Source organism: Jaculus jaculus, chromosome 5, assembly GCF_020740685.1.
Source record: "Jaculus jaculus isolate mJacJac1 chromosome 5, mJacJac1.mat.Y.cur, whole genome shotgun sequence".
Taxonomy (NCBI): Eukaryota; Metazoa; Chordata; class Mammalia; order Rodentia; family Dipodidae; genus Jaculus; species Jaculus jaculus.
Genome location: NC_059106.1, coordinates 132057980 through 132082594, shown reverse-complemented (window position 1 = coordinate 132082594; position 24615 = coordinate 132057980). Strand labels below are relative to the sequence as shown.

The 24615-nt window shown below is 38.4% G+C and overlaps 1 pseudogene; it reads left to right on the top strand.

Annotated features, from left to right (window-relative positions):
* The window catches only part of LOC123460704, an 84127-nt pseudogene extending 62436 nt beyond the window's left edge, over positions 1-21691 (top strand).
* Positions 21692-24615: the final 2924 nt, after the last annotated feature.

The window sequence follows — 24615 nt, the reverse complement described above, 5'->3', positions numbered from 1 at the left end:
CACACTCTCCTGTATTATTAAATGGCAATGGCCCAGATACTCCTGATGATTTATTTTCTCATTTTTTTTTTTGCTATTTTTCTGAGAATGAGACAGAAAAGAATGACAGTTAATGTTTCTATTCGACCTGCTCATCCTCAGAGCTGACTGCATTAATATGCAGCTCAGAGATTTTTAATTTAAATTATTTTTATTTTTCTAGGTAGGGTCTCACTCTGGTCCAGGCTGACCTGGAATTAACTATATACTCTCAGGGTGACTTCAAACTCACGGCGATCCTCCTACCACTGACTCCTGAGTGTTGGGATTAAAGGCATGCACCACCATGCCTGGCTCAGTGCAGAGAATTTCAAAAACTATTTAATTATATTTTCAAACAGACTGAGAAAGAGAAAATAAAGACAGAAAGAGAGAGAGAGAGAGAGAGAGAGAGAGAGAGAGAGAGAGAGAGAGAGAAAGTGAAAGTACCTGCTAGGACCTCTAGCTGGTTGCAAATAAACTCTAGATTCATGAGTCACTTTGTGTGTCTGGATTTAGTTGGGTACTGGAGAACCAAACCCAGGATCATTAGGTTTTTCAGGCAAGTGCCTTAACCAATGACCCATATCTCCAGTCCCAGAGATTTTTTTTAAATTTAAGTTTTGTTATTTTAGTATACAGTGGCTCTGTCAAAATCTATGCATTTGATTCTGACTTAGAGAGCCAAAACTTAAGCAGTGGAGAAGCCAGTGATGGTGACATGGTGTTAAAAGCTTTAAAGGATAATTTTATTTACTCACAGAGGAAGAAGGAAGGTCAGTACATTCCTGATAAAGTCAGCATTCAGTTCTTTTGTCATGAACTCATCCAGGGTGAGGAAATCAGCCCTTTCCTAAAATGGTAGTCTTCATGCATGGCAACATCAGCTCTGAATTACAGGTTGCACATGCAGCTAATCATGCCCTGGGGAATGAAGGGTGAGTGTGTGTGACTTGGAACTACATTCAGAGTGAGTTTTGGGCATATGGAGAAGGAAGGTAGGTAAAAGTTTGTTGGTAACCATTGGGTCAAGTGTTTTATGGGTTTTCCTATACCTAGGCCTCCCATATTTGATACTGGTAACTTGTTGGGGCTTACTTCAATGATCTGCCTCAATGTGTGTGTGTCTTAGCCAAAAGACTGGGGGACTTTATAACAGCTGTGCCAGGGAAAACAGACTTTAATGAACTTCAGGGACAACCCCATGAGGAAGTATAACTCCTTTTCAAAAGACCTGGGGATGATTACAAAATCCAGGCATGGGAGGTGTGGAGTGAGCTTTGGATCTGTCTTGAGGCATGCAAGGGCAAGGTTGAAAAAGGAAAGACTTCTCCTTTTGGAAACAGTTTTTACTTCTCAGACAGGCAGGGATTTTGGCAGTAAGTGAGGAATATGATTTCTTTTGGGATAGGCTATAAATGTGGTGTTTTGAGCAACTATATTAGGAAGTATCTACACATATGAAACAAGACCATGTCAGGCTACCTGGTATAGGAACAGAGATGTCTTCACTTCTCTTCAACTTCTCAGACATGGAGCCACAGCTCACCTCCTCTTCTCACTCTCCAAAGGAAACACTAATGAACTCATGACCTTGCAATGGAGGTTGCTACCACCATAATGCATGCACAATACTGAACTCTTCAACATTGTGGCATAGATGAGTTAGGTGAGAACATCAATAATGAGCAAAAGAAAACATCAAAATGCAGCTTAGACTACTTGAAAAGAGGAGGGGGTAAATGGAATAGGAATGTAAAAGGGAGACAAAAAGGGTAATGGGAGAAATTCTGACTAAATTACAATATGTTCCCCTATTAAACATTCTCAATTAAAAACAAGATTTTCCCATGGGCAGAGAGCAGAAGGGTCCACTTGAGCAATCATGCCAAGTAGAAAAATCTTCTTTATTAAGAAAAGAACCATTTTGAATTTCAGTGCTATTAAGCTAGGTTTTCCCAGTAATGTCTTAAAGGCCTAGTGAGTTGAAATGTTCAGCTGCCTGAACTACCCCTGCATCACACAGGCAACAGGCTCAGCCTCAGTTTCTCCACTACCTGAGAAGTCCAGCTATAATGAATTTTCACTGGACAGAAAGTGAATGTCAATTCTCTGCTTTCTTCTGATTCTAATTTCCCTTTGCTATAGAGCCATTTATTACCATTTTTTCCATGAGCTCTTTCTAATCCAAGCTGAACATCGTCAAAGGCCTTCTGTTCTTTTCTAGAAGCACCCTCACTAACCTGTACAGGACTTGCTAAAATGCTCCACAATGTTAGTTCTTTTTGAAACCCATGGTCAGTGGGATAACAACCTTGGTTTCATCTGAGCACCACAATCCTGGCTGGAAATATGCTTGCAAGATTGTGGCCTTTATTTGTACCATTTTGTATGTAGTCACACCTTTCTAGATTAGAAGCCTGAAATCTTTAACCTATGTTTTGTTAATCATATCCCCATTATCTTGCCATTCTGAATTTCCCTTGTGTGAAGAGTGTAGTTGTCTCTTTTTCCATGTGACATATTAAATATGGGGTTCTCATACCTGGAAAATGACCTGCTGTGTCTTGAGTGTGCCACCCTGCCTGCTAGCTCTGTGTGTCTCAGATCTTCCTGTGCTTTTAACAACGTGGAATAACTCATCAATTCATTTAAGATATGAAAATACAAAGGCTTCATTTCTTTCCTTCTTCTTAATTTTTAGTTCATCTATGCTAATCATGATGATGATAATTATATTATGATCACTTGGACACCATTCCATATCCCCATAATTATCATTTTCCTTTCTATGCTAATTTTCTGAGTCCAGTTCCTTTAAGAGAACAATTTCAGAAAGTTCATTTCAGATATTGGACTAGCTGTCTTCAAATATTTTATAGACTATAATTAATAAGAAGACTTAGCCTGTAGCCCTCAAAGTTAGTACAGCTTTAGTAGCTAGAACATACATAACAGAAAGAATCACTGTTGCTTTGTGAAAACCAAGCCAGCCCACTAATGAGGAAGTGAGTTCCATATCAAAGAGAAAGTTAAGAGAGAAGTTGGAAATGACTTGAAGTATTAGAGAGCCTATATCAAAAAGTTCACTAAAGCTTCCTCTAATGTTCCCATCAGTCTGAGATTCCATTACTCCATAACAGCAGAATAGCAGGGAAGAAAAAATCCCAAATTTATGTTTGGCATAAGGGGACATGAACAAACTTTCAATCATTTAAGGTCCCTCAAGCTCTTGGTTGCAAAGTCATAGCTGAGAGACAGTCCCTGGTATACTCTCTCCAAAGTATTCCACAAGCCTGGTAAAATTTAGCAAGACCAACTCATGTCTGTTGAATTCTTTCCACCTTCACAATGTCTGGAGCTCATGAAAGGAGAGGAGATTCACAGTGGGAGGACACTGGATTGACAATTCATTATCCATTTGTTTCTCAGTGACTTATTGCTGTATTCTACTCCTGTCAGTATGTGTCCAAAATGAGTCAAGAAGGGCTGTACTCACCACAGAAACTCAAGCACAAAAACGGATGAAGTCTACCTTTTGATATATCGTCCCATGAACCCAGACATGAAAGTATATGGTGAATCATGGTCTGAGCCTTGGGAATTCTGTCAAGATTCTGGGAATAAAGAAATGATGTCACAATTTGTTTTGCAACTCCTTTTCTTTCCACCCCTAAGGGATTGCTAACAATCCTACTGAAATTTTATTTTATATTTAAAAAGAAACATCAAATTACTCTTCATTTGTGACTCAGATTATAACACAAATAAGCTATAATTCATATTTTCACTATCCTAAGTCATAAAGACATACAGATAGCTACAGATAACACCGGACAGAGAGACAGAGATAAAGACAGATATAGAGAGAAGACGAAAATTCCATTCACATGACTTTAGCCTTGATATTGAAATCACCTTAGGTCTGGAAAGTCTTAGGAGCTCTCAAAACTCTTACTTTGTAAAGTTGGAAGCTGAATTCAGCTCCCTGAATTGACCCTGTGGCTCAGTGATCTCTAGTGATTCAGCAACACAGTCTCTAACATAAGATGCAAAAAATACGCCCAGTGTGCCTCCTACCGTGTTTGCTCTGTTGCACTGTTGGCAGCTGTGGTTTGAGAACGTGTACTACCAAGTATATAAATGTGCTGCCACTTCAAAATTAGTTGGTTCAGTCTGGCAACTCACGAATATGAATAGCCATCCAAAGAAACTCCAAAGTTTGGATAGCGGGGGATATGTAGCTCATGATTATCAAACACTTAAGTTGAAGGATAGTCATTAAATGTCAAAAAAAAAAATCCAAAAGAAAAGTTGAGAGGAAACAAGAAATAAAACACTGCAATGGACATCTTGAGGTTCATCCTTTTCCTCTGTGTGCCAATGCTAAGTATGGACAAGCATTTGTCGTGTGCACACAAGCAGCTTAATTGGACCCTTGTGACTGATCTGAGTGACACATGGTACCATGCTTTGCATGTTATGATCCATTGTCAGTGCTGCCAACTTGATTATAAAGGAGCTTTGTTCCAAAGGCTGTGTTAATTGAAGTATCACTGCAGTGTTACAGATGGCTTCTAAAAATGCTGATGAACTTGGAAAGTGGAGATACTTGCTCATCACTTACCAAACCCTCCATGTTCCATGACTGGGGGGCTATTTAATTCTGTCACACAGGGTGTACTTTCTTAAATTGTATGACCAAAATACACTCACTTTTTAAAAAAGTGTTTTTATTTATTTATGAGAGAGAGAGAGAGAGAGAATGGGCACACCAGGGCCTCTAACCACTGTAAATGAACTCCAGACACATGTGCCACCATGTGCTCCCCACTTACATGGGACCTGGAGAATGGACCCTGGGTCCTTAGGCATCACAGACAAGCACCTTAACTGCTAAGCCATCTCTCCAGCCCAACACTAACTTTTTTATTTACTTGTTCATAGCTTCATGAAACAAGCGCAGAGTTTATTATGTTAGAGACTCAGCTGCATCTACTAACATACAACAGTCTTATAATAGCATGTAATAAGTTTGATCAGGCCACTTCTACATAATCTTTGTATGCGTGATCTGTTAATGTCAATCTATTAATTTTCTGATTTTTAACTTTATATACCACTTGTTGATATACAAATACACAGAAATATATATATTATATACATATGTATATGTATATAATATATATATTTATACATATAATATATATATATACATATATGTAGATTTATCAATATATATATATCCACATATATATACATCTATATATTTTATATAGATGTATGTATCTATCAGATATATGCATATATATATGATTTATAAAATGTCCATTGTCATTACATATTAGATAAAATTATAAAATCCACAATTAAGTAAATACAGACCTTAAATCATTATTTATTTAATTATTATTTATTTTGATGCTATTACTAAGGATACAAGATAGTAAATAATATAGCCAACAAAGCCATAGAAGAATGATATTAGAAGCATGATGGGATAATTCTTAAGCACATTTGTACTCCCAGAAACTTCTGGAAAGAATCCTGATGAGAGACTGAAGGACATGTGAGGAATGAGAGAAGTAGAGGGGAAAGTGCACACATGAGAGAGTAGAGGATGTGTGAGGAGAGCAGTGGAGGGAGAGGTGAGCATATCAGAGACTGGAGGACGTGTGAGAAGAACAAGGAAGGGGAGAGGTGACCATTTCATGTAATCCTCAGCCACCATCCCTAAGATTTTTCAATATCTTCAAGCAGACACACTCTTGTTCTATTTTCAACCTGGAGTCTCCAACAACAGTGCCAAGGGCTTTTGCCCCAAGGCACTGTTATTGGGAAGATGTACTGTTTAGAGGTGTGAGCTATTGTGAGGTGTTAGGTTATGGAACATGGCCTAATAGGTAGTTGGATATCATTCTTTTTCTATCATTTTCTGGCTTCCATGATGTGAGGCATGATCTCCACTATCTGGTCCAGCCATGGTGCACTGCTTCAGGCACAGCACCAATAGTAATTTGGCTTGCCAATCATGCACTGAAACTGCTAATGCTTTGGGAATAATTAATAACCGTTTTCCTCTAAAGTTAATTATTTCAGGTGCTTTGTTACAGTAATGGAAAGTAGATGCCTTCACTCCCACACAAAGGAAAGATAGAACAGTGAGCAACAATTGCATCATGCCCTTCTACTAGACTTAGCTCCAGAAACCTTGGTACAGACTAGCTTCTGAAAACCCATGCTCGAGGCTAGAGCCTGCAGATCCAGCTTCCAGAACAATGCAAAATTAAGCTAGTCCACTGACAAACGTGCCAGGCCAGCTCTGTGAATGCGGGTAGTAGCCCTCCCTGCCTTGGTACCATGGCAGGCCAGCTGAGGGACACAAGTATCACACCTGCCCATAGACCCCACAGACACTCTCTCAGGATCTCCAGATCTGTTGATTTGTAACAGGGCTTTTCTTGTCCTTGCCACTCTATAACAGGCTAACAAAGTGATCACTTCACCAATCCCACAGATCAATGCAAGCTACACAAAAAGATGAAGAGAAAGGTAGCAAAGAACCCCATTATGAAAAATAAGCTACCAAAGAAGAAAAACAGACTGGAGGAATGGAGAAGTGAAACTGATCTGAGAAAATAACTGATATATTGGAATAGTGAGTCCTTTCTATCAATGAGTATCTTAAATGTAAATGGGTTAAATTTCATCATGAAAGATATAGATTGACTATACTGAAAGAAAAAATTCAATATATACCATCTGCAAGAGAATCACATTAATTTTAAAGGTATCCCCAGGTGGAAATTGAAGCAAAGGAAACATACTGCACACAGTTGGTAACCCAAATAGGGTATATATGACTACACCTGTGCCATACAAAATAGAGTAAATATTAGCATGCTTTTATCACACCAATAGAATATATATGAGTATATTTGAATCACACAAAATAGCATTCTAAAGAAAACCCATCACTAAAGATAAAGGAGGTTACTATATAAATGAATGAATTCTTTAACAACTGAAAACATGTATGTCTCCAACATTATAACATCTAGGAACAAGAATGTTTTTCCATTTCCTAGTACCTTCTGCAATTTCTCGCTTGAGTGTTTTATAGTTTCCATTGTAGAGATCCTTTACTTCCTTGGTTAGGTTTATTACAAGCTACTTTATTTTCTTTGATGCAATTGTGAATGGGAGTGATTCTCTGATTTCTTCCTCTGTGTTTGTTGTTAGCATATAGGAATGCTACTGATTTTTGTGTATTTATTTTGTATCCTGCTACATGGCTGTAGGTGTTTATCAGCTCTAATAGTTTGCTAGTAGAGTCTTTAGGGCCCTTTATGTATAGAATCATGTCATCTGCAAATAATAACTTGATTCTTCCTTTCCAATTTGTATCCCTTTTATGTGTGTCTCTTGCCTTATGGCTATGGCTAAGACTTCCAGAACTATATTAAATAAAAGTGAGACAGTGGACACCCTTGTCTTATTCCTGATTTTAGTGGAAAAGCTTCCACATTTTCCCCATTTAGTAATATGTTGGCTGTAGGCTTGTCATAAATAGCCTTTATTATATTGAGATATGATCCTTCTATTCCCAGTCTCTGTAGGACTTTTATCATGAAGGGATGTTAGTTTTTGTCAAATACTTTCTCTGCATCTAATGAGATGATCATATGATTTTGGTCCTTCAGTCCATTTATACACTGTATTACATTTATAGATTTGCATATGTTGGACCATCCCTGCATCTCTGGGATAAAGCCTACTTGGTCAGGGTTAATGATCTCTTTGATATATTCTTGTATTCTGTTTGCCAATATTTTGTTGAGAAATTTTGCATCTATGTTCATGAGGGGGATTGGTCTGTAATTTTCTTTTTTTGTTCTATCCATGCCTGGTTTTTGTATCAGGGTGATGCTGGCTTCATAGGAGTTTGGCAGAATTCCTTCCTTTTCTTTTTAATGGAAAAGCTTAAGAAGCAATGGTTTTAGCTCTTCCCTGAAGGGCTGGTAAAATCCAGCAGTGAATCCATGTGTGCCTGGGATTTTTTAGTTGGGAGATTTTTGATAACTGTTCATATCTCCATGCTTGTTATAAGTAGATTTAAGTGATTAATCTCATCTTAATTTAATTTAGGTAGAACTATAAATCAAGGAAATCATCCATTGGTTTTAGATTTTCATACTTTGTGGAGTATATGCTTTTATAGTATGTCCCTATGATTTTTTGAATTTCTCTAGCATCTGTTGTGATGTTTCCTTTTTCATCTCTAATTTTATTATTTTGTGTCTCTTCTCTCTTTCTTTTGGTCAGATTTCCTAAGGGTTTATCAATCTTGTTCATCCTTTCAAAGAACAAACTCTTTGTTTCATTAATTCTTTGAAGTGTTTTTGTTGTTGTTGTTGTTGTTTCTGTTTCATTAATTTCTTCCCTAATCTTTATTATTTCTTCCCATCTACTGATTTTTCTTTTTCTTTGTTCTTCTTTTTCCAAGGCTTTAAGGTGAAGCATTAGGTTGTTTACTTGTGACCTTTCTAATTTCTTAATATAGGCACTTAAAGCTATAAATTTACATCTTAGAACTGCCTTCATTGTGTCCCAGAGATTTTGATATGTTGTGTTCTCATTATTGTTTGACTCTATAATTTCTTTGATTTCCTTCTTGATTTCTTCATTGACCCATTCATCATTTAGTAGCATATTGTTTAGTTCCCTTGATTTTGTATATGCTTTATAGCCTTTCTTGCTATTGATTTGTAGTTTGATTACATTGTGGTCAGATAGAATGCAAGGAATTATTTCACTTTTCCTGAACTTGTTAAGATTTGCTTTGTGTCCTAATATATGGTCTATTTTAGAGAATGTTCCATGTGCTGCTGCAAAGAATGTATATTCTGCAGCATTTGGATGAAATGTCCTGTATTTATCTGTTAGGTCCATTCCTTCTATGACCTCATTTAGTCTAATGCCTCTCTGTTGACTTTTTCCTGGGATGACCTGTCAAATGATGAGAGTGGGGTGTTAAAGTCACCCACCACCACTGTGTTTGGTGTTATCTGTGACCTTAGCTCTAATAGCATTTGTTTGATGAATTTGGGGGCTCCCATGTTGGGTGCATATATGTCTAGGATTGTAATGTCCTCCTGTTGGAGGGTGCCTTTAATCAATATAAAGTGATCTTCCTTATGTTTCTTAACTAATGTTGGACTGAAGTCTACCTTGTCAGCTATTAGGATAACAACCTCTGCTTGTTTTCTAGGCCCATTTTCTTGGAACACCATTTTCCATCCTTTCACCCTAACGTAGTGTCCATTCTTTGTAGAAAGGCGGGTTTCTTGGAGGCAACAATTTGAAGGATCCTGCTTTTTAACCCAGTCTGCGAACCTATGCCTTTCAGTTGGGGCATTGATGCTCTTGACATTAAGAGGTAATATTGAAAGGTGTGTATTCATTTTTGCCATTTTTCATGTAGTTCTCTGGTTTTACCTTTGCTCTCTTGTGTTACCTAGTATTTGAGTATTGTTTGTTTATTCACAGGTCATTATATGTGTGCCATCTTAACCAGAAGCTAACCTAACATCTAAATATATAAAATATCAATATAAATGGCAAGAAAAATAAAGAACAATACAATAATGATAGAGAATATGAATTTTTTAGTTCAGGAGCTGGTAGATCATACAAAGAGAAGTATTACCAATGTGATAGCATAATTGAAAAACTTGAATGAGTATAACACATATAATGTGGAAACATCCAGCTAACAGTAGCAGTACACATTCATTTCCAAAACACATAAAACATTCTAGCTGCCAGGCATGGTAGCACATGTCTTTAATCCCAGCACTCAGGACACTGAGGTAGAGGACTGTTGTGAGTTCAAGGCCATCTTGAGACTACATAGTAAATTCCAGGTCAGCTAGGGCTAGAGTGAGACCAACAAAAATACACAAAAACAAAACAAAAGAAAGCACACACACATTCTTACAGATACACCATGTTAGGCCATAAAATGAGCTTAACAAATGAAAGATTGAAATCATTTCAATAGCTTTTTCTACCATAGTTATGAGACAAAAAATGAATAAAATAGAAATTATAAACTCAAAATTCTGTGAAAATTAAACAACTCATTATTGAACATACAATCAGTAAAAGAGAAATAAAAGAAAATCAAAAAATATCAAATATCTTGAAACAAAATAAAGTGGAAACAAAATATGGAAATATAAGAGCTACTATAGCAAAATCACATGTCAATGATGAGATTACAGTGTTAATTGTCTCCTTGAAAGAAAGATCTCAAATAAGCTGCCCAAATTTATACCTAAAAAAAAAAAAAAAAAAAACAGAAAAAGAACGCAAGACCAAAGTAGGAAATCATCTCCCAATATCATATAAAGTTTCACATCAATGATCACATATGTAATGAAAACAATGAAGAGACTTTTAGCAGGTGAACTAAAATAGCTCTTTAAAAAGATAATGCATAAAACATATATGTATTATATATACATATAAACAATCGAATGTTAATTCTGTCTTTAAAAAGGAAAGAAATCTTGTCATTTGCCACAACAGATGAACATAAGGGAAGTTATTTCAAGTGAAATAAGGCAGACACAGAAAGATATGTGCTTCAGGATCTTACATGTATGTGGAGTCTAACTTCACAGTTAGATTCACAAGCATAGAGAGGTAGAATGACAGTTGCCAGGCCCTGGGGGTGAGGGTGTTTAGGACACACTGAATAAAGAATACAAGGGTTCAGTAATGCAGAGTGAACAAGTTCTGGAGATCCAGTGGACAGCAAGGAGACTGTAGTTACTTAAAATATATTGTATCCTTGCAGCTTGCTGAATGAGTGGATATTGCATGCTCTCAACACATTCAGGAAAAAGGTGGATATATGCATCTATGTATCTATGTATCTGTCTATCTATCATCTAGCTATAATCTATCAATCATCTATCCATCTAGCATCTATCTATCATCTGTCTATCAATCATCTACCTATGTATCTATCATATATGTATCTATGTATCTATCTATCTATGTATCTATCTATCTATAAACTTTTATCTGTCAGTTATCCCTAAATGAAGTGGGTGAGGGAAAATCAGAAAATGCTTACATTTTCCTTAAGTAAATCTTTGAGCTTTGTACCATTGAAAACAAATGCGTTTTTGTGATGAAAGCCCTTTTTTTTAATGAGAGAGAGAGAGAGAGAGAGAGGGAGGGAGGGAGGGAGGGAGGGAGAGATAGAGAATTGGCATCCCAGGGCCTGCAGTCACGATAATTAAACTTCAGAGGTGTGCACCACCTAGAGCACATACGCAACCATGCATACTGGAGTCACCTTGTGCATCTGGCTTATATGGAATCCGGAGAGTCAAATGTTAGTCCTTAGGCTTGGCAGACATATGCCTTAACTGCTTAGCCATCTTTTCAGACCACAAATGTATTTTTGTTTCATGAGGTATCAACTTAGCTTCAGTGTATAAGAAACTGCTTTAGCATTTTTGATTTAAAAAAAAAAGCCTCTATAGAAAATCTTTATAAAATATTTGTTTGTTATTTCATACCACAAAAATATCTGTTCTACATAACTGACACATGTTTTCTTTTGTAGGGTGTGTTTGAGGTAGGGTCTCACTCTAACCTATGCTGAACTGGAACTCACTCTGTAGCCCAGGTTACCCTTGACCTCACAGCAATCCTACTACCTCAGCCTCCAGTTGTGAGGATTAAAGGCTACTTTTCTTATTTTTAATTTTCATAGCCAATATCTACTACTGTAGGTTGAGAACTTTAATACATAAACATATGATAATTTGATCATGTATTCATAACTTTATCTTTTTTATTACCTTTCCCCATCCCCCATCCATGAGGGACACTCTTCTTTCTAAGTCGTCCTTCCTCTGTTTTGTTATCTCATGCATTCTCTCCTACTCTATCGTCCATTTCAATATGTTAATAGTTTCAAAACTGTGCTGGCTTTTGGGGATATTTGAAATGAGTGAGGGGGTTGTGAACACACAAGTCGATGCATGTCTAAAGGACAGTGTCCCCCAGTACGTCTAACACCCTATGGATCTTACATTCTTCCAGCTACCTCTGTCATAATGTTTCTTGAGCCTTGGAGAGGCTGGTAGAAATGTCCTTCAGTACTGCACTCTCTATAGCTTCTTACTTTTTACTTTAATGAGTTGTGTTTTTCAGTGTCTACCACCATCTCTGTTGAGACAACTCCATGGTTAGAAATAAGAACAGCACACATATTATTTCTCTGATTACCTCGCAGTGTTCCTTGAGCCCTGGTGGGTGTGAGACAGATGATCTGTCCAGTGCTAAAGACCTGTGGCTTAATTATGATAGAATACTTTTAACATGTTCACATTCCTACTGTATATAATTTAACTATTAAAAATATATAAAGACTGAGGTAGAAAGATTATGAGTTTGAATCCAGTTTTGACATCATATCAAATCCTTGTCTTAATAAAGGTATATAAAACAAGTATTAAAAGGCATTTAAAATCAAATGACACTGATCTGACTTGAGAAATATGAACTTTATAATAACAAGAGCCCAAATATTGAGCTTCAAATCAAATAGGCATTTTTCCTGGAGAAATTTTCCAATTTGCACAATAGAGAAGCCAAAGGTGAAGGGAAAAGAGCTGAAGCAGATGCAGTAGCTCAAACAGACAGAGAAGTGAGAGGTTGCAACTGATAATTCCCAAAGTGGCTGGGAGTTATGGCTCAAAATGCCAGAGAGGTGGAAACCCTACCAACGAACCCCAACATACATAGATTTGTTTCTCTAGAGTTAATGTTCAATGCTAATGCTAGGATGAGCAAATGTATGTATGTATGTATGAGAACAACAAACAGTAGCCTGAAGACTGAGGGCAAAATTAGAAATTTAAATTTAACATAAAATGTGCTCACAGAAATTTGAATTCAATCCCTCCACTCCCTGAGGTATAAGATCCTTGGTCAACATTCTAAACTTTTCAATGAGACTCTTCCAGGAGAAAGGGCCAGGCACAAGGTAGAGTCAGACTTGGGTGGAGAAATTCCCAAACCAATTCTTGACTTGATTTGATCATACCATTGTATAGAGATTACCTTTGATCCCTCTGAAGGATTGGATGATATTTTCTAAATGAATGAATACAAATAACCTTCACATGTCTGTTGGAAAGGAGAGGTTTCAACAGTGAAAATGATCATGGGTTTGAAATGGAATACCATCTCTGTTTACTTGTATAAATATGGATAGTGCATTTACCCTCTCAGGGCTTTGGTTAATTGACAAAAGTGGCCATAGGTCTAAAAATTAACATGAATTGGACATCGGCTACATGTAAGAGACCCTCTTAAGAACATTATGCACACAAATCTCTACTTTTTACACTACCCTTAAGAGGAATGCAATTCTGATCTTGTAGCTGAGTATCAGGTGAAAACCTAAGGCACTTAAGTTCTAAAGAAATTTTTCCTGAAATCTGAAAGCCAATGTGAAGCTGAGGTGGTAGTCAAGCCAAGCATTCCTGTTCCAAAGTCAACTCTTTGTTGCTATATCTCCTTGTTTACACTGTTCCCTACAGCTTTAGATGCTCTTTTTTTAAAGTATTATTTCTTTATTTTAGAGAGAGGGAGAGAGAAGCAGAGGAAGATAGAGAGAGAATGGGTGTACCAGGGCCTCTAGCCACTGCAAATGAACTCCAAACACATGTGTCATCTTGTGCATCTGGTTAATGTGGGTCTTGGGAATTGAACCTCTGTTGTTCAGCTTCGCAGTCAAGGACCTCAAACCACAAAACCATCTCCCCGGCCCTATATGCTCTCTTTTAATCATGTTTTATGTATTTATTTGCAAGTAATGAGAATAAGAGAGAGACAGAGAGACATGGGTACTAGGGAAATGAGCCCAGGTCATTAGGTTTTGCAGGCAATTGCCTTAACTGCAGAGCCATCTCCCTATTTCTCCTTCCCCCTTTAGATGCTCTTGAAAGCACTGCTTTTCTAGTCAGTAATCCAGGCGAGGATCAACTAGAGCTCTTGCCTAGCAGGCCAATATTCTGTGAACTGAATTAATTTACCTTTCAAGGACTTTCCAAAGTAGACCCAATAAGATTTGCAAAGAAATATCAGTAGGGTCTGGTGATCTTATATGAATGCTTATCAGCTTTCACTAAATACTTTTGAGGTCACTACAAATATTTTTTTTTGAGATCAGCACATATACAGATTTCAATGTCCATTAGGAAGCATGAATAACATCAGATGCAGCTGTTTGCTATATAGAGGACTTAATTGAATCTCTAATCAGTATACCATGTGCTGAAACTCATGATATGTTTGTACTACCTTGTGATTTAAACTGAAGCTTCAGTTTTTGATAAAAAGCTTATGCCTCATTTTTTTTTTTTTTTGCTTAGAAAGTCACTATTTTTCTTCTCATAGTTGATGATGTAAACCTTTCAAATTGGTTCAAATTGACTATCCTTTTTTATTTTTTATTTATTTACATATTTGAGAGAGACAGATATATATATATAGAGAGAGAGTCAGTCAGATAGAAAGAATGGGTGTCCCAGGGCCTCTAGACACTGCAAATGAACTCCAGATGAATGCACCACCTCATGCATATGGCTTACTTGGGTACTGGGGAATCAAACCTGGGTCCTTAGGTTTCATAGGCAAGCACCTTAACTACTAAGCCATCTCTCCAGTCCTTTGACTATCCTTTTCTAATGACTTTGTTGTTGGGCTTCAACTGCAATCTTATGAGTAGCTAGAATTTGTATTTAATAATAAAAAAGCCCATGAATTTTGGGGAAGAGGGAATTTGATAATTTTAAAAATTGTTTCCTTTTAGGAAAACTTGAAAGAACACACATATACTCAGTTTTTTTCTTCAGAAATTTCTAAATCTAACTTTCAGCAGTATGGCAATGTCTGGCCAGAGTGAACGTGGAGGTCCTGAGCTATTATCTTCTTGGAGCCTCCTGCTTTGGGACATCAGTGAAGCACCTTCAGCTTTCCAAGACAGCATTCACAGTTTGCCTTGGAACCTATGAAAAAGTTAAGGCTAGAAGAATCATGATAAGACTCCAAACATGCTGGATGGAGAAGAGCTCTCCTCCTTTCATGTTACTATCTTATCTTCAGCATGTGGATGGGATAAATTGCTTAGTTGACTAATCTACATTTTCCTCATTTGTGAGTTGTGTGTTTAAACTCAAATTGTTCAAATTCAGACATGAAGGAATCATTAAATTGAAAATGTTATTTTTTAAAAAATATAATATTAATTTAAGAGAGAGACAAAGAGGCATATGAGAGAGAGAGAGAGAGAGAGAGAGAGAGAAGGAGAGAGAGAGAAAGAATGGGCATGCCATCACCGCTAGCCCCTGTAAATGAACTCCAGGAACATACACAATCCTGTGCCTCTGGCTTTACATACGTACTGGAGATAGAAACTGGGTCCTTTGACTTTGCAGGCAAATGCCTTAACTGCCAAGCCATCTCTCTAGCCCAAATATGTTACTTTCCCCCATAAGTGGTATCCTGGAAAATGATTGGTAGCTCCATCATAGGAAAAGAGAGAATATGTTTACTTGTCTAGTGTGTCTGTTGCATACTTTTTCCATGGACAATGTCAACTTACAAAAACAAAGTCACTGAACATAAGATCTTGTGAAGTAGTGTCATTTTGCCCCAGTATACCTCTGCCACCCCATTAGACATTTGAATACCACTTTCAGATAGTGAATAGAAGTAGTGTGTGTGTGTGTGAGTGGTGTGTGTGTGTGCATGCACACGTGCGTGCATGGGCAAAGTGGAAGTCAGTATTGGCAGGTGTGGCTTTCTAACCATGATCTGATGCTGACGCTCTGGTGGGAGAGGCAATGTAAGAGAGAGACACCTGTGCCCTGCTCTTCACCTAGCAAATGACCCCTTCTTTTCCCACTTAAAAAAACAGTGTCTTTAACAGGCACATGGGGGTTGGAACTAAACCGACCTCCGATAGAAACAGGAGTTTTTCCATTCCATACTAACTACAGAAATAGATTTAGTGACAGAAACTACCATGCTAGGAATGGGTAGGACACCTATATCCCAGAAAAAAAAAATATGATATTCCTTTGTATTTTGACCATGGGCAATCATTAAAGGCTTATTTTCCAATGTCTGGGCTAGAATTATACAACTGTTGACTCTGTAACAAAGATCAGCAACAACCTGGGGCTCACATGCCCTTTGTTCCAGGAAGGGATGGTTAACCTGTCCCTTCATTAAATCTTCAGATGTTCCAGCTTTTGAGTCAGGGCTCTCTAGAAATAGTAAGATAGTCACAGGCATGGCAGGGGTGGGGGTTGAATTAGACTTCTTCCTTCTCTCCAGGTTTGGCCAAACTAGATATACCTATTTTCCTTTACCACATTTTCCCCCCAAATTTCTTTCTTTCTTTCTTTCTTTCTTTCTTTCTTTCTTTCTTTCTTTCTTTCTTTCTTTCTTTCTTTCTTTCTTTCCTTATTTATTTATTTTGGTTTTCCAAGGTAGGATCTCACTCTAGCTCAGGCTGACCTGGAATTCTCTCTGTAGTCTCAAGGTGGCCTCGAACTCATGGTGATCCTCCTACCTCTGCCTCCCGAATGTTGGGATTAAAGGCGTGCACCACCACACCTGGCTCCAAATTTCTTTTAAAATACAGGGAAGCTAAGGTAGCAGATTTATAGACCCAAATTCATAGCCACAGCTTGGGCCTGATTAGGCGACTGACTAATGGTTTCACCTTCAAAAAAAATCAGTTCTGAATCTTCTCTTTGATCCACCGGAAACTGAGGCCATCTTCTTGTGACAGTCTAAGGAGTTAGAGAGATATTTGAGGTAATAACATTGTAAATAAGATTTTTAAAAGTCTATTTTTTTTTTAAATGGCAGGAGAACGTATATAGAACAGGACATTACACGTGACTATGGCATAGGGAAGTCTAGCTAAAGTGTATATCATAGTGGAAGAAGATCATAAATGGATGGAACAGGCTCAGACACTTCAGACTGTCTACAATAATCAAGGCCTCACAAAGGATCCCGTCCCTGTTTAGATGTACAGTTGAAGGGAGAGTCCACAGGCCAAGAGATGAGGGAGGAGCTCAGAGCGAGCCTGCCATGAAATCTCTCAGATCTTTTTTATGGGTGGGAGTTGTGAAATGCTTTTTGCATCTATAATTAGGGAATGGAGTGGAGCAGATGGCCACAGCACAGTTATAATTAAAGTATAATGCACAGTGAAATCACCTTGTGCAGCCAGTGATGCATCCAAGCTAGAGATATTAATTCTCTTTGCACTTTTAAGCCTCTTCTTTGGGCTGCAGGGAATAGCTGTTGCATCACAACACCAATTTCACACAGTTTTCTGTACCAGAAGTTCCATCTGCACATTCTGGGTAGCCCCATATTAAATTATATAGCTCACAGGCTACTTAAAGCTGAGCACTATTGTTGAAATCTGGGCACGTGATTCACATTAGTACAAGAAATAGTGTGCTGCAACAGATACCAGGGTTAACAATTCATTTATGAAGTTCTCAACTAGTTAATATGGTCTAAAGAATAAACATCAAAAACATGGGATCTGTTTTATCCAGGGTTCAAATATTCAGTTGAAAACCAGTTACATAATGGGTCACACACATGTACTAATTCCTAACATGAAAACAGTCTGCTTTTTTTTTCTTATTTCTAGATGAGAAATAATGCAGCAATGGAAATAGCATTGTGCTCCAAAGTGCATGCCAGTCACTAACCCTGTATGGGCCTCTCTTGTCTGACGTACAAAGTGAGGAAGTTAAATTACATGAAACATGTAGACCTTTGTGTTTCTATCTTCTTCTGTTCTTTTTCTTGACTTCCCTTTGTCGTCCCTCTCCTCCTCCTCTCCCTTCTCTTATTCCTCCTTTTCTGGCACTTTCTTCTCCTCTCCCTTCTTCCTTGAAGTCTGCATTAGACTGACTTCCTCTGTACTGAATATCCTCTGAATTCACTTCCCAGGAGATTGTTGGGAAGTAGAAGTCTTCCTCCTTTGAACATGTGGTTCATTTGGCTTTGTCAGAGGAGGAGAGAAATGAGTGGCTGACACTCATTGCTGCTTTTCCTTCCTTAGAAATTATTAAGCACCCTAGGGGAGCAGCAGAGAGTCACATTTTTTGGAATTTTCTTCTACCCTCATCAAAATTGCCCTTATAAATGCAAGGGACACTAAGGACAGTCTTGGGAACACACACTTTTGCTAATATATCTCAATATTTCGTGCATCATTGTTTTTCTTTTACTGCACTAGACTGTTCTTTTTCCTATAAGGAAAGCGTCTGTGCTGCCATGGTCCTAGTCTCTCAGTGCTCACCTACAAAAGATGTTTCATTTTCATGCCCAGTCAGAAAAACTATATGCAAACCACAGATAAGGAAAATGCAACTGTTTTCCTTTCAAAGATCAGCACTCTAGCCTAACAACTATAGATAATATACCTTGAATTAAATGATCAACAACTGAATGAATGAACTAGTAAAGCACTGGGAGTAAACCAACCTGTTTTCTGCAAAGAAGAATTTGTAAAGAAGGCTAAAAGCATTGCTCCTGTGGACAAGCTCCATGAAAGTCATCAGGTTTGAGCTGGATTTTAGACTTGCTGCCTCCTTCTTGTGCTGTGACCAGGTTTCTACTTTCTCATTTGTGAAGCAAAGAAATACAAAAATCTAGATTTCAAGGTCTGTGGAAGTACAGGAACTAGTAAGAATAAGACTTGGTAGAGAGTTACATACTAAGTTAACTTTGACGCAGGTCTCACCTCTGTATCTGGTTGTTTTTTCTGATAGTCACTTCCTTCTGCATCACTTCCACCCGAATTCCTCCTATGAAGTGCAGCTGAGTCTTTTCAGTAATAATTATAAAGTAAAACCAGGGTTGGATATTTCTCACACAAATTCTTCTGGGTAAAAGAGGACTCTGGGGTCCCTCCTCGGTGGTATCTACGCCTATGGTTTTGAGAAGCCCTCTGCCATCCAGCAGGGAGCCATTCTTCCTTGTATCAAGGGTTATGATGTGAGTGCTCAAGCCCAGTCTGGGACTGGGAAAACAGCCACATTTGCCATATCAATTTTGCAGCAGATTGAATTAGATCTAAAGGGCACTCAGGCTTTGGTCTTGGCACCCACTCGAGAATTGGCTCAGCAGACACAAAAGGTGGCCATAGCATTGGGAGATTACATGGGTGCCTCTTGTCACGCCTGCATTGGGGGCACCAACGTGCATGCTGAAGTGCAGAAGCTGCAGATGGAGGCTCCCCATATCATCGTGGGTACCCCTGGCTGCGTGTTTGATATGCTTAACCGGAGATACCTGTCTCCCAAGTACATCAAGATGTTCGTACTGGATGAAGCTGATGAAATGTTAAGCTGTGGATTCAAGGACCAGATCTATGATATATTCCAAAAGCTCAACAGCAATACCCAGGTAGTTTTGTTGTCAGCCACAATGCCTTCTGATGTGCTTGAGGTGACCAAGAAATTCATGAGAGACCCTATTCAGATTCTTGTCAAAAAGGAAGAATTGACCCTGGAGGGTATCCGCCAATTTTACATCAATGTGGAATGAGAGGAGTGGAAGCTTGACACACTGTGTGACTTGTACAAGACGCTGACCATCACCCAGGCAGCGACCTTCATCAATACCCGAAGGAAGGTGGATTGGCTTACCAAGAAGATGCATGCCCGGGACTTCACGGTCTCTGCTATGCATGGGGACATGGATCAAAAGGAAAGAGATGTGATCACCAGGGAGTTCCGGTCTGGCTCTAGCAGAGTGTTGATTACCACTGACTGCTGGACAGAGGCATTGATGTGCAACAGGTTTCTTTAGTCATCAATTACGACCTTCCCACCAACAGGGAAAACTACATTCACAGAATCGATCGGGGTGGTCGTTTTGGCCGAAAGAGTGTGGCTATTAACATGGTGACAGAAGAAGACAAGAGGACTCTTCGAGACATCGAGACTTTCTACAACATCTCCATTGAAGAGATGCCCCTCAATGTTGCTGACCTCATTTGGGGGGGGGGGTGTCTGCTTCCTGGCCCTAGCCAGGGTTCAATCCTGGGGGGGCTGAGGAGCAATTGGAGAGGGGAGGGAAGGGAGCCAAGGGATGGGCATCTTGTCTTTTTTTTTCCTTTTTTTATTCTCTTTAAATAAATGTCACTTTTTGAGGCAAAAGAAGGAACCGTGAACATTTTAGACATCCTTTTCTTTGGGGTAGGCTCTTGCCCCAGGCGCCGTCTCCTCCCCAAAACCACTAACCCATTTCTCTAACCTAGTCAGTCTCCTAGATCCCACAGGCTATCCCACCCCAGCCAAATCTCAGTTATTCAAGAGGCTAAAACATCAACTCAGCCTCATTTGCTGGACCAAATCTGCAGGGAGAACCCTGAATGAGGTTGTGTAGGGAATTATCCCCAGGTCGGGGGAGAAGGGGAGAAAATGGTAGCCATTTTTACATTGTTTTGTATAGTATTTATTGATTCAGGAAACACACAAAATTCTGAATAAAATGACTTGGGAAAAAAAAAGAGGACTCTGGGACTAAGTTTCCTTTGTTTGGATATTTAACTGAGGATCATCTCTAGGGAGCATGTAAATATGATGTTGGGTCAAAGTGTTGTGGTCCAGCACTTGGGATCCAAAACGTGTCAAGTGGCTTGGGATGTTAAGGGTTATTGGAAGAGGGAGATGAGCTTCAGTTTGGGATTTAAGGCATTTAACTCATCTATATATTGTTAGGTTACTAATAGTAATAATGGGAGAAAACTGAGAAGACTATCTTCACAATGGTTACAGCTTTCATTTCTGTTGGCTCCTGGGATTCTCTAAATGTCCCTAAAAGTAGATAAGCCATAACCTTACTTGTTGCATTTATTAAGAGTTCAAGGGAATGAGAAAATTTCCAGAGCCATCATGAGCATACACATCTGTCTTTGGCATTCAGTTCCCTTCTGTTGAATCCTTCTAATGGCCTGGTTCTGGTGGGAAGAGCTTTTGCAGGAACTCACACTCAGGATATTAAGCTCTCAGGCAGCTTCCTTGGCCTCCTATGGTGTCTGCCTCCTTAGACCACACAAGTAAGGTGGAAAGGGCATGGCCTCCTTGGGATTCAACTACCAGCAAGTAAAATAAAGATGCTTTCTCTGCCTACTGACACTACTTAAACCAAAAAGGAAACTCATATTGTTAATAATAGACTACGGTTTCCTCATAGGGAATAACTAGTTTCATTTAAATCTGATAGAAAGTTCACACGTTTAGTCAATTAGAGAATGATGTGTGCCTAAGTTACTGTTATATGGAACAAATGCAATAATTCCTTAGAATGTGAAAGCTAGAATTTATCATGTAGGCTTATTGTGCTGAGTTATTTGTGAATTTCTATGTACCCCTTAGAAATATGCTTGTTCAATTGTGAGAGCTACACATCATGTAATAATTTCCAGTTTTTATCTGTTACTAATAGACTGAAGACAGAAGAGTTTGATCTTCCAGATCTCAACATAAATTCTAGTACCTCATATCAGACTTTTAAAATTTTGCTTTAAAAAGAAAAAAACAGCCAGTACAGAAAGCAGGAAAAGAAATTGGATCAAATCTAATTTAGGCAACTAAGAACCTTTTAAAGATTTGAATGAGTCAATGAATTGGAGAAAAACCAAGTATCTCCAAGGAAAAGCATAAAATAAGGGCGAAGACCAAGGGGAGGGGAAGAACTGCAAAGACAAATTTGACTGGCATGGTTTATTGACCAGGCTGAATCTGAAATTTAGTGGTGTTCACAGCTCCAAGAAACAAAAGAATAGAAACAAAGTTGCCTTTAAGTACAGAAGATATAGCAAGATACCTTCTTGCCATAAAACTGAGGTATCAAAGACCATCTTCTGTGTAAAATACTGAAACAAAAACAAACAAACATGCCCCTTCCCACTAGGAGACATTAAATTAAATAAATTTTCACAAAGTTGAATGTATATGATAGTGGGAGGAAACATCTCTCCCCATAGTTTATATCTCAACCAAACACTTATGGCAAGTTTTCTCCCTATGTTCTTACTATCATTACTGATCCAAATACACTGAGGTCAGGAGTTATTGCACACTGTTTGGAATCTCCCATAGGTACTGATAACATAAGTGGAAATTCTACCTAGAAAAATTCTTCATTTCAGACTGTAACACAGAAATATTCCACAAATAAAATTGATTAAAACAACAGTTTAGGGCTGGAGAGATGGCTTAGTGGTTAAGCGCTTGCCTGTGAAGCCTAAGGAGCCCGGTTCGAGGCTCGGTTCCCCAGGTCCCACATTAGCCAGATGCACAAGGGGGCGCACGCGTCTGGAGTTCGTTTGCAGAGGCTGGAAGCCCTGGCGTGCCCATTCCCTCTCTCTCCCTCTATCTGTCTTTCTCTCTGTGTCTGTCACTCTCAAATAAATAAATAAATAATTTTTAAAAAAATTTAAAAAACAACAAAAAACAACAGTTTATTCTCTCTCTCTCTCTCTTTCTCTCTCTCTCTCTCTCTCACACACACACACACACACACACCACAAAACAAACAAAAAATACAAAGAAGACACTCTAAAGAGCAATGAGGAAAATACAGTAGAATGAGGTCTTCAGAGACTTCAGTTATTGGAATGAATATAGCCAATAAAATAGTGGCTTAATTGATAGGTGGTTTAGTAAGACAGCCTCAAATTTCTCACCTCAGAGTTCACATACTTGTGTAATTGTGCACTTTCTGTTAGAGAGCCAGATATGACACAGCAAATGTAATACGATGTCACTTTCACAATCACATATGCTCATGACTTATCTGTATTTTCTTTCATGCTTCCTCGACTCACTTGCACTTATGAATCCACCTTGTGGTGTTGTAGAAATTTATATGGCAAGAACTGAGTATATCCTCCAGCTAAGTGCCAGTGGGAAATTTTTTAGGTGCTTGATTCAATAGTCTTCATGAATTGAATCCAACAAAAACTCTGTATGAGCCAAGCCTTAAAACCCAGGTACAGCTCTGACTGGGATTGTGATCACACCATGTGTGAGTCCCTGCAGTGGAGAATGCAGCTCTACACTCTGGGATTCCTGACCCAGGGGAAACTGAAAGAAACAGATGTGCATAGAGGGAAGGCACTACATCTTCAGGTAACTAACTGTTCAGTGGTGCTAGATAACTAATAAATTACCACACTGAATTAAGTGAATGAAAGTATGAAAATGCATATGTCTTTTTAAAGATGGTGAAGAACAGGTTTTTAATATGGTGTTTATTTAAAAGTAATTATTTGCAAGCAGAGAAAGAAGGAGAGAGAGAAAACAGAGAATGGTTATGCCAGGTCATCCAGCTGCTGCTAACAAACTCTAGATGCAGGTACGAGTCTGTACATCTGGCTACATCTGGCTTTATATGGGTGCTGGAGAGTCAAACTCAGGTCATTAGACTTTGCAGGCAAGTGCATTAACCATTCATCAATCTCTTTCTCTCTCTCTCTCTCTCTCTCTCTCTCTCTCTCTCTCTCTCTCTCTCTCTCTCTCTCTCCAGGTCCCAAAAAGTTTTTTTTTTAAATATTAAATATAAGCATATGAGTAGCCACAGCTTAATCACAGAATATTAAAATATTAGAGGAAAACACTGAAATGACTCAAAGTGCAACAAAGAGGAGCAGAGATGAAAATGTAGAAGTGAAACTGAAGGAACACAAAGTGGAAATGCAGGGACTCTTTCAGAGAGTGCTGACTGGTGTTTTTCTAGATCTGGATGATAACATCCAAGGTAGGTGATGGCTTCAAGATGCTCAATGAATCCAAAGTTAACAGAATGAAAAATTAGTCCTTCTTCTAGGAACACTGTAACAACTTGAGAAATTTAATTATTACAAATCGCTGGAGGTTGGAGAGTTTGCTTAGTGGTTAAGGCATTTGCCTGCAAAGCCAAAGGTCCTTGGTTCAATTCCCCAGGACCCACGTAAGCCAGATGCCCAAGGGAGTGCACACGTCTGGAGTTCGTTTGCAGTGACTGGAGGCCCTAGCATGCCCATTCTCTCTTTGCCTCTCTCTCTGCTTCTCTCTCTCTCTCTCTCTCTCTCTCTCTCTCTCTCTTTCACACACACACACACACTCAAATAGATAAATAAATAAATAAAGTAAAACAAAATTAACTGAATTCTCTAAAGCCAATCAATGTAGTTTACAGGAGACAATTTAAGAAAACCACATAAACTATTTTCAAGGACAAAGTTGGTAGAGGAAAAATATAGACATGAGCATACATGGAATAACATGGTATGGTAGAATACCTTTTATCACATTCTAAGATAATGATATAGGCATATAATGCAGCTTTGGTCTTTCATCCTTTGAAGAACAACTTTTAAATTATGGTAACTATGGGGGAAGTATTTTTAGAATATCATGATCTTTAATCTGGCATCTGGCCATCCAGCTTCTGCCATTTAAAGCCAGT